The following is a 19,348-nucleotide window of genomic DNA, read 5'->3' as shown; positions in this document are numbered from 1 at the left end:
CTGCAAATACTGAGACACTCAAGCTTCACTGGCATTAATTTTTGATGACTTTAAATGTAAAATTCAAAGAAGTATTCATAAAATGTGTTAACAGTATCATTCCCTCAGAATAATTATCATCAAAAAAATGTCCTGTAATTTACTAGATCAACAACAATCAGACAGCAAACTCCAATTACTTTACGGGGAATAGCAAACTTGTTCAAGAGAATTATTTGGGAACAATAAGTAGCATTACAAAAATAGTCATAAAATTAAATAATAATCTATATTTTCTCCTAATGCTGGATTTTTCATTTAACTTTTGCAGCTTTGGATCAGATTTATTATGTTATTTATTATGAAAAGTGTACTAAAAACTCTGCAACCAAGTTCAAGTTAGGACTAGGGTTACAGCAGGGAGAGGCAGAAAGCCAGGGCTCTTTGGCAGTGCAGGGCTCCTAAGAGATTGCTGAAATAAAGCATGAGCTTCTACAATAAATACTGTGCACCCAGGTCTTCCCTGTGTATTTGATATCCCCTGTGGCAAAATTTTCCTGCAAAGCTTTGGGCTGCAACAAAATAGTCAGATTGTTTGTTTTCACGCAATTTCTCCTTTTCAAAGTTAGAAATTTTATAATTGCAGTAGCATTAGGTCTAAGTGAAATCTAGGCATTAATCAAGAATGCTTGCAGGGAATTTCAACAACCCATGTTGGACATAACTGTTTATTTTAAATTTGACTTTAATTATTGTGAGATCCCAGGCTCTGCAAAAACAATAACAATGTAAATCCTAATATTAGTCAATAAAGAGGGGAAGGTTAATGACTAATCTTGGAGCAGAACTACCATTCAGTAACTGACACTCATTACTCTCATTGACACCTCAATAAAGAAAGAAAAAAAATATCAAGATACTAAATGGGGCAAAGACCACAACTATAATACTTTTTGGGATGTTTAAGATATCCCATTCATCCAGGTCACCCCTTTTTAGCCTATTAAAAGGTAGATTAACTTTGTATTGAAATAGACATACTGCATAAGAAAGGACTGCTGTTTTCCTATTATTTCCATGACTTAGAGTTGTTGCCAGATTTGCCTGAAGAATAATAAATACAGCTGCCAAAACTGAACCACAGTATTCCTGTCAGAAGACTGTTGTAGGTGTTAGGTCTGTATTGTTTTTCATAGTTATAGTACTGTTGACTAAATTAATATTTTTTTCTTTATAGTATACTAGTAAAGTGGAACTTCAGAATTGTTTTATCTTTTTGTTAAGACAAACGAAAACTTGTTCAATGTTAGTTGGCACATTATGGAAACATCAGGCTTAGAAAGTAAGACTGTACTGACGTGTTGGAAGCAAGACTAGCATTTTTCTATTAGGGATTTGATTTATTCCCTAAATATGTAAGCATACCTTTTTTTAAAAGATAACTGCACTATTGCTTCCTTAATATATTTTTTAAAAACTAACTTTGATGAAAAAAGATTTTCAGAGCATTTTCTTCGTACATTTTCAGTTTAAAAAAAAAAATAAAAATTACATCGTCCCTGTAACTGAGTGAGAGACTAAGAAGAACACCTGCTACATGTCTGGTATATAACTCTGCCGATGGGAGTCTTTTACATCAATATTCAGCCTTCTTACTAAACTCAACCCTTCTGAGTCAGAGATAGAAAGAGTGCTAGAGATTCCTACAAAGGAGGTGGATATTGAGGTTACCTCTATTTTGCTTCAGACCACCCCTCAAACGCTATTTTGTCACACAATAACAAAATGTATTGGACTACTTACATGAAGATTCTGCCATTATTTTCAGGCCACCAACATCTGCCTCTTACGTCATGGATCAACATAACAAAATGGGAGGCACTACTTTCAGAGCAGCTTTCAAACTCATATCAACTTTTTGTCTTTCAGGGCTATTTAAATCCATTTTGTAGGTGAAAAAAATTAAATCTTTTAATTTGATAAGTTTAATAAGTCATGCTTTTTTATTAGTTATTTTTAAGGTTTTGTTTTAGTGTTTTTTTTTTTTTTGTTTTTTTTTTTTACTTAGAGTTCATTCAGTTATGTTTATAGGTGGTGACACTACATTTGGAGATGTGCAGGAGTCAGCTCTTGCAACAATAATGCTGAAGACACAGAGAGTCATACAACTGTTTTCATTAACCTAAGTGTAATAGATCTAGTCTGTGATAGGATTTGAAGCCATGTCTGTGCAAGCACTCCCACCCTCCCACCTATCATTCTCCTATCATTCTCTGCCTGCATAGTTCCAGAGCTTTGAGGACTGTTTTGATTTATACTGCTTTATACAGGTAAAGTGATCTCTCACTTGAGAAGAGTTTAAGTAGCAGACGGCTGTCCTGCTTCTAGAAACCTTTTTATTTTTGCCTATATTTCACCACTGTTTTCCAGCATTCAGTTCCTAACTCATCCAGTTATCCTTCCGTGTATGTGAAATGATGATTCATTGTCAGGATCTTTACTGTAGGTTAAATAAAAAGCAAATCTCATCAAAAGGCTATTCTCTTCAACATGGTCTCTGAATGCTTCAGCTGTCTGTTCACAGAAGAGACTACCTTTGTTCATAATATACCTCTTTGAACATGCTACCCTATGCAGTTTTCCGGAAAAAACAAAAAGACAAAAAAATATCTGGAAGAATGTTTTCAAAGTTGCTTCCTTACAGCAAAAGTGCCAGTATTTACATTGTTGACAAACAGAGTTTGCATTCATTTTAACTAAACTCTTTTCTTTCTGATCCATTTGGGGGTGTTTAATCAGAAATTAACTGATGATATCCAAAAATGATACTTCTCCTGTTCTATACTATACAGGACTTTCAAAGAAACACGTGGAAGTGCTAACATTGAGTGGTTACAGAATAAGGCCAAAGAGAAAGAGGAAGTTGTATATCCTGACAGTTCTGCAGTCCACCAAGTCTGTTATTTCTGTTCTGTCTTTATAATGGCTGTAAAATATGAGCTGGGAGTATGATGTCAATGCATCCACTTCCGATAATTGATATGATGAATAATCTCAACCTTCTGACACCTTCTGTATCTCCCCTCATCTCAAGAAACTTCATTCATCAGCCACATTTGAAATGTTTAAGTAATCTCAGTGATGTATGAAGCACTGAAACTCCCTTGTTAGAAATCTATGCTACTAGCATTCTATCAAATTAAAAAGCCACTGAGCTCTTGTGCATAAAATTATCATAAATTATTTCTGAAGGTTCACTGCTGTTTGGAATGTTTAATTGCTCACTCAGCTGAACTTCAGTAGCTCTGGATTATTAATCAATTTGTGAGAAGGTTTCTCATAACATCTTCATGCTGCAGAGAAACTCTGCAAAAGAGTTTTATGCAGCAAGCCAATAGCAGACATCCATATCTTTAACAACATTTCTATATTTAAGAATATTTCAATTGTTCACTTATCAGAAGATTCCAAAATTGTAAGTAACTCAGACTAATTAATTTGAATGAGAAAACAGATTCTTCAAAACGATATTTATAAGTAAGAATGCAGGCAGATAAGACAGGCATTTGAAGAATTTAATCCAGATCTTGCTGTGGCATCAAAGGTATTTTGAAAAAAAAAAAAATCTCCCTAAATTATGCATTTCTTCAGCCAGTTTTTTTACTGGAAAATGCATCTTTTAAATTATTTTTTTTTCCATGAGGGAATTTGATTTTTATGAGATATCAAAACAAAGATTTTAAACTTCATTGAAACATGTTTCATTATAAATTTTAAAATGTATTGTTTTATTAAAAAAGAAAACACGTATGAATTCATCCTCTTTTACAGCTTCCTTTCCCTTTTTCCTTAACGCATGAAATGCATACAATAACTTATGAAAGGGCTGGCGATAGTTCTTGTATTTCTAGTTTATTTTTCCTACACCAGAATTTTTTTTTTTCAGCACCACAAATATAGAGGATTCTAGCTTCAAATATTTTGTAGTAATGTATGTAAGAGTCTTTAAGTCACTTTTCTTAAGCTGAAACTTCACAAAATAGGAATAGAAACATTTGAAAAATCTTTTCTGCTTCATGAAGAATCATCATACTCTTTCCTATGCATGTACAAAAGTAGAGGATGAGTGCTATAGCATAGATATTTGAAATTCATCAACGATCTGAAATCGGATATATTGCAAAATACAGCACAATAGTGACATGGTATTTCCATCAAAAATTTAAAGTGAGCTATAGTATCAAGTTATATATATGGTCAAGTTCCTTTCAAAGAATATATAAGGGATATGCTCAAAACTAGCACTTTTTTTTCCTGCAAGTACTCTTACTATGAGCCTTCAAAACGTTTCTTACAGCGTATTAACTCCATTAGCAGATGACAGAATTGGAAACAAAACACCAGTAATAAATACAGTGCATCTCTATTCTTTCTGACATCTGAGGATATCAAAGCACATCACAACAAATGCACAACTCCTCATTGAAATGTCACTGCTACTCACCTCTACTGTACAGAACTTCTAGCACCAAAATATTTAGATTGTCATTATCTTAGTGCTGAATCAAATCCAAAATGATGTGCTGAAGATCATGTATGAAATCTGTTGAGGAAAAAGAAAAAGCAACCAGATCTTCAGATTCCCAATAATGTCTGAATGCAATAATACTTCCTTCATCACCGCCTTCTGAACAGTGATGCCTTATATGCTTTCTAAACTGACTGATCACAGACTTCTCAGAATTTAATTCTTCTGTCCTTTTCACTATACAAATCTGTAATATCAAGTATTAACAGTAAGCACTGAGCAGTATGGATATGAAAATAAAGTGCACTTCATATGGGACAAATCAACAATTCTACAAATTTTCAGTTCTGTAAAATAAGAGTATATAAAGTGTGTACATACTTTTTACTTCCATCTTTTTATCTGTTCACTTATTACTTCAAATCAGACTGGATATGAAAACAGTATTATTTATGGTCCCAAACCTACAAATTTTTTGGCTCTAGTTATCTCACAAGCTTTGTGAAAATAAAGTCATCTGTAAGAATCAAGATTGTTGTCACTGTTTCAAAAAATGAATTTGAGTAACAGATAACAGCTCATTTAAACATGAAAGAATGACTTCTATTATCATTTAGCCATTTAGACTGACTCCCTGGTGGTTAGCTTTCTTCATCATCCATGTCAACTTTGACCCTGAAGCAGAAATTCTAGTGATGTAGGTGTCTGTCTTTCCCAAAATACACATATGCTACAAGTAAAGACTGTGGGTGCAGATTACACCTTTGCATGCGTCAGAGCATCTAAAAGTCACATAGTAATGCGTGCTTGCATATCAGAAAGTGTATTAGACTTTGATGTCACTGCCAGTATATGACTTTAATAGTTTTATGAATCTAATAGTTTATAACACTCTATGTTAGTCCATCTACAACATTTATGTTATTGCATGCATGAAAGGATCTTATGAAATGTTTACTTGAATAAACTTTCTGTATTTAAACAACATCAATTGTAAGTTGTATTCAGTGATAATTTTACATATTAAAATAATTTTTGGTCATGAATATGTACATACTTTATATCTAAGGGGAATTATTTCTTTGGTCTGTGAATTGAAGTCCTGAAAATCATATTTTAACTGAAGATAGTGAGTTACTATCATGGTTTTATGATTTTAGTTATCAGCAGTCCACATCATAACATCATGTAGTCCACTGGGAGTTAAAGAGTTAATGCCCCAAGTCTGGATACCTGTGCCAGAAAAGAAGAACTTACATCCCCCAGAAGACTGGTTGCTGTTCTGTTATCATTACTGCTCAGGGAGAACATACATAAGGCCTCAGTAGGTCGCCTGATGTCTATTCAATCATCAGACTCTCCTCACTGCTGCTTGACTCGACTGCACATCTCACCTCAATGTATGGCGAGGCCTTCAGTTCTCAGACACTTTTTCTCTCATTATGTTTGATTAATTTGCTTCAATTCTAATTATATAGAATTTTATATATTTATTGTGTTATCTCATATTCAGATACCATATTTGGTAAATTAGTTTGTTTCTCCTCAGATCGTTGCTGATGTTTTTAATTATTCGGGGTCTCCTGTTTCCCCTTTCCGGAGGCACGAATCTGTGGATCCCTCTGCCTCACTAATCACAGAACTGGCTGAACCAGCCCCTAAACTGTTGACATTCTTGGTGGAGAAACCACATTGTGGTTGAGGTGAGATACACAGTCAGGCATCAATTTTATTTTGTGTCAGTAGTTATCATAGTGCTAAATGAATAATTTAAATTAAATAGCATTTATTTCCCTTTCTCTGTAACACTCCAGAGTAATTTTTTTTAACTGACTTTTGAGTATTAATTGTGCAAAATCAATTAAAATTACTTCTTGCACATAAATATGAAGGGAAGTTTTTAACAGTCTGAAGAAAGACAAAGATGACCACATATAGGGAAAAGAACAGATATCCAGCAACAGATATCCACCTCTAACTCACCCAATAAAAGGGTGAAAGTCACAATCCACTCATAGATAAACAAAAATTTAATTACCTGTCCCATGGACGAGGGCTTAACAAATACTCCAAAAGAGGGATCTCAAGGTAAAGAACCTTCCTATGTGGCAGACAGCCCTTAAATGAGGCATAGGGTTCCACCCCTTCCATTGGCACAGGTGAATTACTTTCACCTGTGCTCCCAGGGCTGGTGGTGTCCCTTCACCATCTGCTCAATGACTGGCTCAGGCTGTGACTTAACAATTCCTATATGCTATGCGGAATGTTTTGCTTCACTTAACATTTCTGATCGGCTCCATGACCTAAACAGTACAGAGAATGTATTGAAATGTATTCTCATTGTTTGTGGATGTTGAATCTAATAATGTCATCCATGAAAATAAATAACTTTTCATGTGTGCCAGAAATAAATTTTTTATCAATGCAATTCAAAACTTATTTTTCTTTCAGGTCAAGTAAAGGTTGCTTACTGACCATTTTATAATGGTCAATATAACTAGTCAATACAGAAATACATTTGTCAATTTTCAGTAAACTAAGCAAAAATTTCTTATTATTATTGTCATTGAAATATATCTGTTTGCCAATTAGAAATTTTTTAGACTACTCTTTATAGTAATTTTGGACACTCCTGAAAATTCTGCTGTATTAAGCATTTTTGTAGCCCTGCTTCACTGCTGTTGTGAGTCATTGGGCTTACAAGACAAGCTTATTCTATACTTTTATGCAGGAGTTACTAGCACTGTTACAGAAACACTATATATAGCTACTTCAGTCAGCTACATATATCTGCAAACAGTGTACATATTATAATATTATAACAAAAAGATTATAAACATCTTTGCTTCCACTCATTTTCCTAAAAAGGGGGATATTCATTTGAGATAGGTTAATATCCTTAAAGAAATGGGATCCTATAGTCATGTACACAGTAAAAGTTATCTTTTAGCTAGTACAATTAGACTTTCCTGTCCTGATGGCTCAGTGTAAATAAAGAAATAAATAAAAAGACAGAATTTATATCATTTGATATCCTGGGTGCATGATTCATGCTTTTAATTCTTGATTTTTTATTTTTTTTAAAGGGAAAATAGAAAAGTTCCACCAATAACAAGCTTGATCACTGACATGAATAATATAGAAAATGTTCTAGAAAAGCAAAACAGTCATTACAGCTAGACAATTAGTAATTTATTAAGAGATATGAGTGTTTTTCTACATTTATAAACCTTAACATTCTTGTAGCTGGCTGGTTGTGTTTACATACAAAGAAAGGCACCCAAGTGAATATGACTGTCAAACAAGGAAGAGGAAATATTTGAATTGTTCTGTTTAAGGTTCTTCTGTTATTAAATAAGGAAATAATTTATTTCACAATTTATTTCCAACTGTTGCTCAGTCTGGTTATATCATACAGAAGATTTAACAGTACATTTAGGAAAACTAAAGTTCTTAGGAAGGCACTGCATAAGTACAGTAATAGTTTTGTAGATGTGCAGTAGAAAAAGAGGAGAAATATTGGATCTTGAAAGTCCTTGAAAACAAGAAAACTTTTAGTCTAGTAAAATACAATATGAATGCCATTTAATGTATAAAAATTAGTGAAGTAGAGTAACTGAAACACTTAACATCAATATTTTGTACTGATATGAGACAAGTATGCACCTGAAAGCTGGAAAAAATATTAAGATGAAACAGATTCTGATTTAAGGATTACATTGCAATTAAGGAATTACATTTGCAAAATGTACAGTCAATATGTAAGGAAAGGCAGAATTAAGATGACAACTATGGCTTTATCAAACAGAAAAGGTTCTAACTTAAGGAATATGCCAGTGGGAAGTATATTAAAAGCAATTACAATAATAGTATCAGAAAGACGAGGTGGAATTTTGACTAGTCAATCTTCAGAACTAGTAAAACCTTGAGACAAAAAATGGCAAGGGGAATTTTAATTTGTTTTATTTCAAAGCAATACTTCCTTTTTGTAATATTTTCACTTATATTCATCGAATAAAGCAATGTTCTATGTTTTTGTTTTCAAAGCTCGTAATATAATTGTCTATAATTACAACGTAATATGGTCTACGGGAAATAATTATTCTCTCATTTACTTTCTTCCATTAAATGAAGGTTATGTAACATTAAGATGTAGTGATTTAGTAGATGCAGGGTTTGTTGTTGTTGTTGTTGTTATATATATATATTTTTTTGTCTGAATTAAGCACACGGGGTTATTCTTTGATTTTCTTAATTTTTCCTTGAATACAAATGAAACCTGCTGTAAACAGTATCCAGTTTTCTTCTGAGCAACACAAAATCCCAAAGTATGTTGCCTTTTGACAACTGTAAGCATATTCTGAAGCTTGACAGAAAAGATAATTACATCTCTGTTCTATGCAATGCAAAATACATGTTAATTCTGTTCTTTTACTGTCACAAAGTGCATAGAGGTATCAGGAAAACAACAGATTTCTGAATGTTATTTGTGTTGCACTTTGTTTGATTAACAGCTATGTACTTACTATCTATATTATTTTACTGTTGCCATCATCTGACTGATTCCTCTAGGCACAACCCCAACATAAATATTAACTGTTACTACTGTACATAAGTGATAAAGCGATAGTGATGAACGCTAATAGAAGTATATGTGCCCTGCACTCTACTTGAAAGTTTCCAGAGTTCATTGTTGAAAAGTAATCACTGTTGTTTAATGTTAAAAAGAAACAAAAGTCAGCAGCTGTTTTAATGAGTAAACAATTTAAACAGGAATTTAAGATTATTTTATGCAATTGAAAGAGTAGATGGTCAATCAACAGTATTGCTCTTATTCTCTGAAAAAAAAAAACCAAAAAACCACGATTATCATTTTATTGCTATTGTACTTTTTTCTTTGTAGACATAAAAAGAAAAATTTCCTTGGCAATAATTAAGTATCTTTATATATTTTGGATCAATGGACAGGACAATATATTAAAATAGTTATGTGTCTCTATTCATAAATCAAACTTTATATATACCAAGTCACACAAAAAAAGAAAAAAAATCATTACTTAATAATTTGACCTTTATACATGTTCTGTTATGAAGGTGATTTTTTTATTTGTTGCTATAACAACAGACCTGTATAATTGTCAATCTGAATTCTCTCAAATTTTTATTTTCTCCATTTTGTGGCTTTTAGAAGCAGGATAAAAATATGAAGTTTTTTATTTAAATATTCATGGAAAAATAATATTTTTATTTTCCTTTTTTTAAAATAGTTAATTTTGGTAATTTTAATTCCAGCAAGACTGATTAGTACTTTGGCAGTGGTATAAAGCCACCAGCTTCATTGGAAGGCATCTCATGTTTTAGAAACTAAGGGAAAGATCAGAACATGGAAAATGCATATTTAAAAAATAATGTAGGAGCAGTGTTAGTTTTTTGAACCTATTTTCAAAGATTTCAAAGAAATATTTTGCAGGATGAGTAAACGATTTAAAAGAATTGATCAGTTTTTAAGTCAGACTCCACAGACTTCGCAGGCTTTTGTTCATGGATTTTAAAAAACAGTATTAAAAAAAAAATAAAAAAGCCTATCTTTCAATGAGATTCACATAAGCAGTAATGCATAAGCAACTTAGAAGAAATCTATTCCTAACGATGAAAACTTTTCTGCTGGGTTCAAGAGGGTCAGGATTTCATCCCTAATACTTGCAATATCATGATTAATAGATCTCTGAATTGTGCCTGGATAGATGTGCCCTTAATTTTTTGACAGCCATAATTCTCTTCTAGACTATTACTCAGAATAATACAGCAACACAAAAGCTTGTGAGATACTTGGAGCACAAAGGAAGAACTGTAATATGTCCTCTGTGTGGTCAATATAGCTTGTGAGCTTGAATTGATCTCAGCATACTGAAGAAAATGATCCTTACACATGGTGCTCAGACTGAAATTCTTTGAAAATATATAAGCATATTAGAAATAAGGACTTCAGAAACAGTTTCTTTTCATTCTTATTTTATAGCTTTCAAACTCCAGGGTGACTGTGCTGCTTTAAGAAGCCTGGATGAGATAACCGGATGCTAAAAAATATTATTGGCCTCCATTCTGTATCAGAATATAATATTTGAACTTTTCCCAGGAACTTCTACCTGTTCCTTCCGCTTCTAGAGAAGTGAAACAAGGGCAAATAGGTTTATTTTATATTTATTTTGTATTCAGAAAGGTTTGAACTCAGAAAGCATCTCCAGCCAAAATCTAATGTGCAAATTCAAAGGTCCAAATGCATCTATTTAGGAGTATTAGTATTACTTTATCTGCAATACTAGTATACGTGGAGTAAAATGTGACACTATAGCTGTTGCAATAAGGAGCACAGGTTAACCTGATGAAAGGTTAGTGCTGTAACCTGGGAGTTTATTCTGAGTTATTCAGCCATAACTACAATTTGCCTTCATTATGTTCTTATTAGAAAGGCATATATAGAAATACACTGCACACAGTAATTGTTAAAACAGCACAGAATTGGAGCTTGTTCATTCCAGGAAGCAATTTTCAGTGTTTTATTTTCCACATAAAAGAAGAACTTTATGCAGTGGAAGAATTTGAGATGTCACACTGAAATTGTGTTAAAATAATTGCATTTAACGCTGCCTTTTCTTTCTCTTTATTTTTTTCGTTTTGAGAATAGTGACCGTACAGGTACATAACCTTACTGACCGTACAAATGTCCTCTTCCTTTTCACAGTTTTTTCTGATAGTGATTTCTGCAGCCTAACGGTAAAGATGTACATAAGAAGTACTGTTGTTCAGTTTAGTCATGTGCTAATACTGCTGAACAAACTCATTCATGGAATTACATAGCTTTCTGTCTCTCTGCCTTTCACATTCACATTCAGATTGCTAGGGAGCATTGAGAGACACAGAGTTGGGAGATAAAAGTGACACCTCATGGGCACCTCCTAACACATAGAACAGACCTAAGGTTGATAGCAGGGACAAGCAGATCTTGGTACAATGAGGGGATAAACCAGGTCCAGTGTCCATCCACAGACTCTATGCAGGAACAGAAGATAAGACTGAGTGTTGTAGGAGTCTGTGAAGCCCATCCTGCAGGCAGGTTGCTGGCAGGTCTGAAGGCTGGTGCAGCTAGGGCAGGGGTAGGTGCAGAGGCCAGAGCTGCATCAGATTCCTGCCTCAGCAGGGCCCTGAGGGGGACGCCCCCCAAAGGTCCAGTGGTGCACTGGTTCTTTTTTAAGGAACCCTGTAAAAATCAGGCAGTGTTAAGGACAGTGAAACATTCAAATATCTGTGACACTGTAAAAATAAATAGCTTTTATGTTTCAATGACCTACAGACCATCTAATCTTTGGTATAAAAATATAGAAACAAGAGCTTCAATGCTTCATTTGAAGCATTGCATTATCACGTACGTTTTATATTGAATGTTTTTAAAGGTGGAAATATAAGCAAATAAGGGTTACTCTTTCTTGTGTATTTCACCTCTGTAATTTCTGAGACTTCTGAGAATTTGTAATAATCACTGATACAAATAATTACAGAGCAGTATTTTTGCAATTTCACTTAAAAGCCTGTTGGTAATCTTGTGGATAAATTACTTATGCATTACAGTACTTTCTGTAATTCTTATCTCATTTTCAGTTCATAATTCAATACCAGGTAAAGCCTCCAAAATTTAGTTTAATCTGCAGGACACACACTTATAGCATTTGCTGATAAACTTTAAAATACATTGCATACTTAATATGAAGATTCCATTTGTGAATACTTCTAGAATAGGAAAAATAATTAATCTAAATGATGATAAAAAAGATAGTAATTATTTGCAAAATCCAAATAGTAAATAAATGTAACTAAAATGTTTCCAACAACTATTTATAATCACATAAAATACATTTATTAACATTATTTTAATTATTTATGTTTTGTAACATTCATTTGCAGTATAATAATGATATTAATGAGTGGCCTTTACTTTTGAGTATGACATTAATCTCTCTCTTTCATTCATTTTCTCTTTCATTCATTCTCTCCTGTCTCCCCCCTGTTCCCCACGATGTTTATCAGCAATAATTTGGTTTTCTGTCAGACTTGTAGCCTTATGGTTCTATCAAATTCAGGCATATTTCCAAAGACTTTATTTAGGGCACACTGAAGAAATTTCTTGATGTACAGGTTGCTCACAGCTGTACTGCTGCATAGTGTACTCTGTACTCTGCAGAGTGCTGCTTTCTTACTCTTAAGTTTTAAATAGAAATGCAGAATAAGCTGGGCTTCTAATGTGGAGAATACACAAGTCTATAAATTTCAGTGAAAGGTTCTTCCAGGGATTTAGCAATACAGTATGTTGTGGTGTAATGAACAATTCCTAAGTGTAAATAAACAATCTTTAGATTGAAATGACTGATGACAATCACACAAGACTCTGCAGGGCTAATCACATGATCGAGGGAGAATTTCTTGAGGTTTTCATTAGTGAGCTTCTTCTGACTGCACAGGAAGATTTTTTGTGTAATTCCACTGGACATTTCTCAGGTAATGGGATGATGGGAACAAAATAGAACACTGTCTGAACTTTTCTGTTATGTCCTGAGATCATGATTTCATGCAAAGGATAAATAATATGCATGATCTTGGGGGAAAAAAAATAAGTATAGCCCTGTGCTATACTTTTGTTGATAGTTCTCTGCTATCAACTGTCAGCTGTTGGTTGGTTCTTTGCTTGTCGTTTGTAACATCACTCAGAAGAAAGTTTATGTCTTAGTGACTGCTTTAATGAAGTCAAGCAGGGTATAAATTCTCCGTTCTTCAAGGCTAGAACAAAGATTTCTCACAACTGTTGATGCAGAAAAATGCAGTTGGACACAAAAAGAATAATCTTACCTAAATTTAACCTTCACTGCAATGTTACAAATGCAAATATGTCTTTGTCATACTGAGGCCAAAAATCTCAGTAAACTCTTTACATTGCTCACTGGCACAGAGCACTTAGTGGCTCAGTTGCAGCAACACTATAGTTAAAAGAATCAAATAATTTTCTACTGTAAACTTGGGCCTTGATGCCCTAAGTATCCAGCTGTTACATGAAGTTTACATTAATAAAATGTTTGCCTGTACCCAAGGGCTTTCTGAGTAGTCTGTATAAAAAGCTCCGGAAAAAATGAAGAGTAGATTTGTTCCTAGTAGGCAGGAAGGAAGTTGTCAGGCGGAAAGAGGATATGGACCTGTTTGCATGCAAGGGTCAGTATTTGGTTGCTGGATATTTCCTCTGTGTCCACACGACAAGAAAACCCTTAGTTTCCTGCACTGGACAAATAGCAGGAAAGGGTGTGAGAGTTACTGAATGACATTGTCATCTTATAGCCTCATCAGTGAGGAAGGCTGCTTATCGAACCTAATAGCAAAGAACTGAATTAGCAGATAAAAGCAGCTGAAATTGTTAAAGGTTTCTTATTTCACTTCTTCACACATGCTGTACCATGTTTTCCTATAACTTCCTTAGTTACTGCCAGCTTTTTACTCACTAAAGTGCCTAAGATGGGTATGGAAAATATTTACAGAACAAAATGTTAATAACTGTTTCAAACAGGGATATGAAACAAACAAACAATCTTTTTAAATGAAATCGGTCTTCTTTTTGTTGTTATTTCTGATTTGTGTTTCTGCTGGGTGTTTTTTGTTTTTTTGGTGGTTGGTTTTTTTTGTTTGTTTTTGAACTAAAATTCTTAAAATGTTAAAGATTGATAGGACTCTAATTCATTTACTTTGATAAGTGTTAAAGCTTAACAGACAAAAAACAAAAGAGCTTCAAAATATGAAACTGATTCTGGACATACTCAATTACACATTAAGTACTTAGAATTTGACTCACTGGACTCAAATCACAGAAGTTAGTTCTTACAGATAGATTTTTTTCTGTGCTTGAAAGAAGGATTATTAATTAAACTTTCCTTCAATAGTCATTTAACTGAGAAAATAATTTTTAATAGAATTTAGTACACAGCCCTTTCCAGAAAGTTTTAGCATTTATTTTCTCATAAGAATTGAGAAAACAGAAAACACATTTAAATGTAAAATACAATGACTCACAACTGAACATAATTGGCTGTTAGTGCAAGTCATCCAAAATAGGCCCAAAGAAATCCAAGTATACAACATTAGACTTTCCAATCTCATCATGTATGAATTGGTGGTAACATGTTTGTAACATGGAGCTATAAATCTGATTTTAATTATTAAATCCAAAAGACTGTAAGCTAGTATCTATTGTTTAGAATTTTTGTTAAAAAATGTATTCAACTCAATGGAACACAGGTACAACATTTCAGTGTGAGACTGGAGAGTCATTTGTGCTTACTGATTTGTACTAAATTAGGGATTCTGCATTTAATTGACTGTGGAACATCACATTGTACTCTATAAATGCATTTTTTTTCACATGTACAGATGTATTTGTTGCATTACTCGGCATAATGGCACACAAACTTCAGAAATTTGTGGGAGAGGTCATTCAATTACAGCAGATGAGATAAAGCAGGAACATTATGAATTGGTTTCTGGGCCTTGAATTGCAGGAATACAAATAAAGTATCCTCTGGCCTACATTGGGAATCTAGTTCAAAAGAAAAAAAAAGAGCAAGAAGGATGATGATATATATATATATATATATATATATGTATATGATGCTATAGGCAGGGATACATCCCACTAACCAGGTTGCTCAAAGCTGCATCCAGCCTGGCCTTGAATGCTTTCTGGAAGGGGACATTCACAACCTTTCTGTGCAACCTGTTCCAGTGTCTCACCACCCTCATAGTAAATAATTTCTTCCTGATATCTATTCTAAATCTGCCCTCTTCCAGTTTAAAACCATTTTCCCTTGTTCTGTTGCTACCTGCTCTTATAAACAGTTCCTCCCCAGCTTTTCTGTAAGCCCCTTTCAGGTACTTTCAGGTACTGGAAGGCCGCTAAAAGGTCTGTTTGGAGCCTTTTCTTCTCCAGGCTGAAGAGCCCCAGCTCTCTCAGTCTGTCCTCACAGGGGAGGTGCTCCAGCCCTCTGATCATCTTTATATTTCTCCTCTGGACCTGCTCCAACAACTGCATGTCCTTCTTACATTGGGGGCTCCAGAACATGACGCAGTTGTCCGCATGAGGTCTAATGAAAGCAGAGTAGAGGTGCAGAACAACCTCCCTTGACTTGCTGGACCCGTTTCTCTTGATACAAGCCAGGATACAGTTGGCCTTCTGGGCTGCAAGCACACATTGCCAGCTCAAAATATTTGTTGCTGTGTTTTCTCTGACATATGCCATTTAACTGAGGAATGATTCTTCACAATCATAACTTCTATTGTGTTCACTATGATAAGTGTTTCATTTGCACCACTTCACTTCTTCCACAACAATTGTAAGAATAAACAGATTTTCTTTGGTTATTTCAAGTGATCTAGCATCACATGTAGTTTACAAAATTCATTATTGAGTCATGGCCAACAACATTCATGTTCTTAGCCAGTGTTAATATTCTTAGCATGACGCGTGATAGAATTGTTTCTTGATGATTACTAAGAGGTTATCTATGTTTTCCTGTGCTTTATTACATATATATGTTAAGATAACATGCCCCTTTGTGCTACCAAAATACTAGGCAATTTAGTTAATGAGGATTTCATTTATAGCACAAGTCTTTTACAGCACAGAAATTTCATAAACCCCGTCACACTTAACTGCTATATTCAGGGGAAATTATTTCCTCAGATTATTAAACAGAAAAGGCTATGCTATGAATAATAAATACACAGTACTATCCATAGTATTGCTGTAGTAGTGATGTTATTTCATTTAGGTGTAAATCCTCACACAGGCAGTAGGGAATCTGTCCCAAAGTCTCAGGGAAAAGATAGAATTTGTGAATATAGGGGGAAATCTCTAGCTCTTTGATATTTACCATCTTGAATCATATCACAACCTTGCTTCCTCCCCACCCTCACAAATACAGTGGATAAACAGAAGATTTGGTGTATCAAAGAGGCAGCAGTCGAACACAATCATTGCAACTTTAAACTTGCACATGCTTCCTTTCAAAGCTGATAGCCTCCAAAGAGTCAGAGAGAGGCACAATGTTATCTTCACTGCTACTCTGAAAATTTAATGGTTTTTTTTTTTTTTTTTTTTTTTTTTTTTTTTTTCATGAAGGCCTGATAGGGAAAAATGTAGCGGCTATGAGAGAGATTCTTCCTACTCTGCTTGGAAAATACTCTGCTTGGAAAAAAACTGTAACAGACTAAAATCAAGGTAACCCCTGCAGCTAGGCTGATCCTTTGAACACCGACACAAATCACATCAATTTTGTTGTGTTCTGACTTATCTTAAGTAGAAAGCAAACTGTTTCTTTCCAGACTAAGTTGTGATCGTAGGGATTATAGAAATTCTTGCCAAGGGATCAAGACAGTGACTGAGTCTGAAGAAGGAAAAAAAGAAAAGAAAAAAAAAAAAAAAAAAAAAAAGGAAAGAAGAAGATATAAAACCATCTTAAATACAAAAAAGATGAAAAGATGGACACAGTTGCATAAGATGCAAGAGAGTAGAACTATCATGGAAACATAATAAAAAAAAAAGTAATTTTTGCAAAACAGAAATGTGCAAAGAAGAAAAGCTTGGCCTTCTAGAAAAAAAAAACCTCTTCCTAGGGGAACTCTTCCCAGGAAATGAGTAAAAGCTCATGTACTCCTCTTGTTCCAGGGCTGTAACTCAGAATATCTGAATTGAATTTCATGTGATAAAATGTTGTGGATAAAATCTTGTTTTTATTAATGGTATCAAAGCATAATTGTTCAGATCACTGAATTCTAGAGCAGTGAAAGAGCTCAGTGCTTTCTTCATTTAAGCACTGTGATTTCTCACTAATGAAAAAGAATATTTTATGTTTTAGTGGTCTTTACTCTCCCACAAGAAAGTGATGTTCCCATTATTTCTCACTGTCATTTCTTAAAGCAAAATGTCTAATTGCTCTTATTCTATAGATGAAGACACTCAGGCACAGATAATTTTCTTACAGAAACATAGGCATTTTTGAAATAGGAAACCAGGCTTAGAACTTGAGTTCCCTCATTTCTAGAAAAACAATCTATTCAGTGGGCCACTTTTCTTCCTATAGTTGACAATCCACACAGCTGCTATAGAATGTCAGTTGGTGTTTTATTTTTCATTAGCTTGCATGCCATCTGTCCTGTGAGTGAAAAACAAGAAGCAATTTAAACATTCCTCTCCAGTGATCTCTTTCCTTCCTTCCGTCCACCAATGGGCTGGGGAGCAGAAAGGTTTTTAAAACTGCAGTTTACATGGATGCATAGATATACACATAACTTAAAACAGTGTTTCCAGTGAATCCTATGACCACTTTGGAGAAATCCCTTTTTCCCCCTTTTCACATAAAATTCTGTCATGCTATCTTGGTAGTCATGGCACTCCTGGGAAGTTACTCAAATGGTTACATTCTCCTACATTACTGTATGCACCTGGGTAATGTGCATCTTTCTTAACTTCCTCTCTTCTCTTCCTCCCTCCTCTTCTCCTTTTGCTCTTCCCTCCTTCTCTATTTCTCTCTCTCCATTTCTTCCACTCCTTTTCCTTCTCTGTCAATGAATGTAGCAACAGACATACAAAGGAACTTGGCCCTATTCACTGCGGAATCTTTAGACATAGCAAGCTTACTCTTGGTCCTTTGTCAGACAGACTCTGTTCATTCTTACTATGACAACTTCTGAATCAGCCTTGGTTGCCTTATCCCTACATCTGCTAGAGGATAGGGACTGAAAACATTAAAAGAAGGAATATATGCCTTAGCACGGACATGAGAAAAGGCAGTTGAGATGAACACAGACTGAGCTGTGGTTACGTTGCTGCTTGCTTACTCTACTATAGAGGCCACTGTAAACTCTAGCAAAGAGGAGTGGGTAAAGTCTTACACCACCCCGGAAAGACTTGCCAGAGTCCATCTAACATTGATCCTAGATGCTTTGGGTCTTTTTCTTCTGCACTACACTGGCAAGTCCATGTGGATTCAGAAAAGATGCATCACTTTTCTGGGCTAGCCAAATATCTGTAGAGACCAAAGACAAATATCAGGTAGGTAGAAGGCTGGTTATTGTGTGTTATCATCCATTCACATAATAAGCAGCACAAATAAAAGAGATTTCTTTTTATAAACCTCAGTTGAATACTGAATGTAGATTGAGTGCAGTCAAGAGGAAGTGCTGCTCTGGCTGCATATTCTTAATGAGGATGCAAAGGTGCTCCAACCCTATTTATCCTTGATATCTCTTGGGAGCTGATGATGTAAAAAGTTTCCCTTTCTTTAATCAAGATGATATGTTTTCAGTAATGCCTTGTCAAAGACCTGCCTTATGTTTTGGAAAAATGATCTGTTTTTATTGGAAATATCCAGCCTTTACTGGATATCTGGCAAGATCTGGCTCTTTCTTAAAGCATTTTGTTTAGAAATGCACATCAAAAAGTTTAGGTTTAAGGGAGAAAGAAGTGGTCCAGAATTTTCTGGATTTAAATGTGTCATCTTTTGAAATAGAGTTTATGGTAAATGTCTGATATTGTTCTGTAACTAACAGAAACTTGTACTGTCAATGACTGATTTTCAGGGATCTGGATGCCTCATCTCCTAAGGACTTGAACTGTTTCTCTGCTCCCACTACATTTTAGGCTAGTGTATTTTTTAACAGGAGTCTTGTGACAAGCATGGAAATCATGAGTCAAATGGCTGCCTTGTACATATCAAATCCTCATGAATTTTGATTTCAATTTAGAACAGCATA

This window comes from Lagopus muta, chromosome 6 (genome assembly GCF_023343835.1).
Source record: "Lagopus muta isolate bLagMut1 chromosome 6, bLagMut1 primary, whole genome shotgun sequence".
Classification (NCBI taxonomy): Eukaryota; Metazoa; Chordata; class Aves; order Galliformes; family Phasianidae; genus Lagopus; species Lagopus muta.
The sequence above is the reverse complement of the archived record's forward strand: the minus strand, read 5'-3'. Positions refer to the sequence as shown.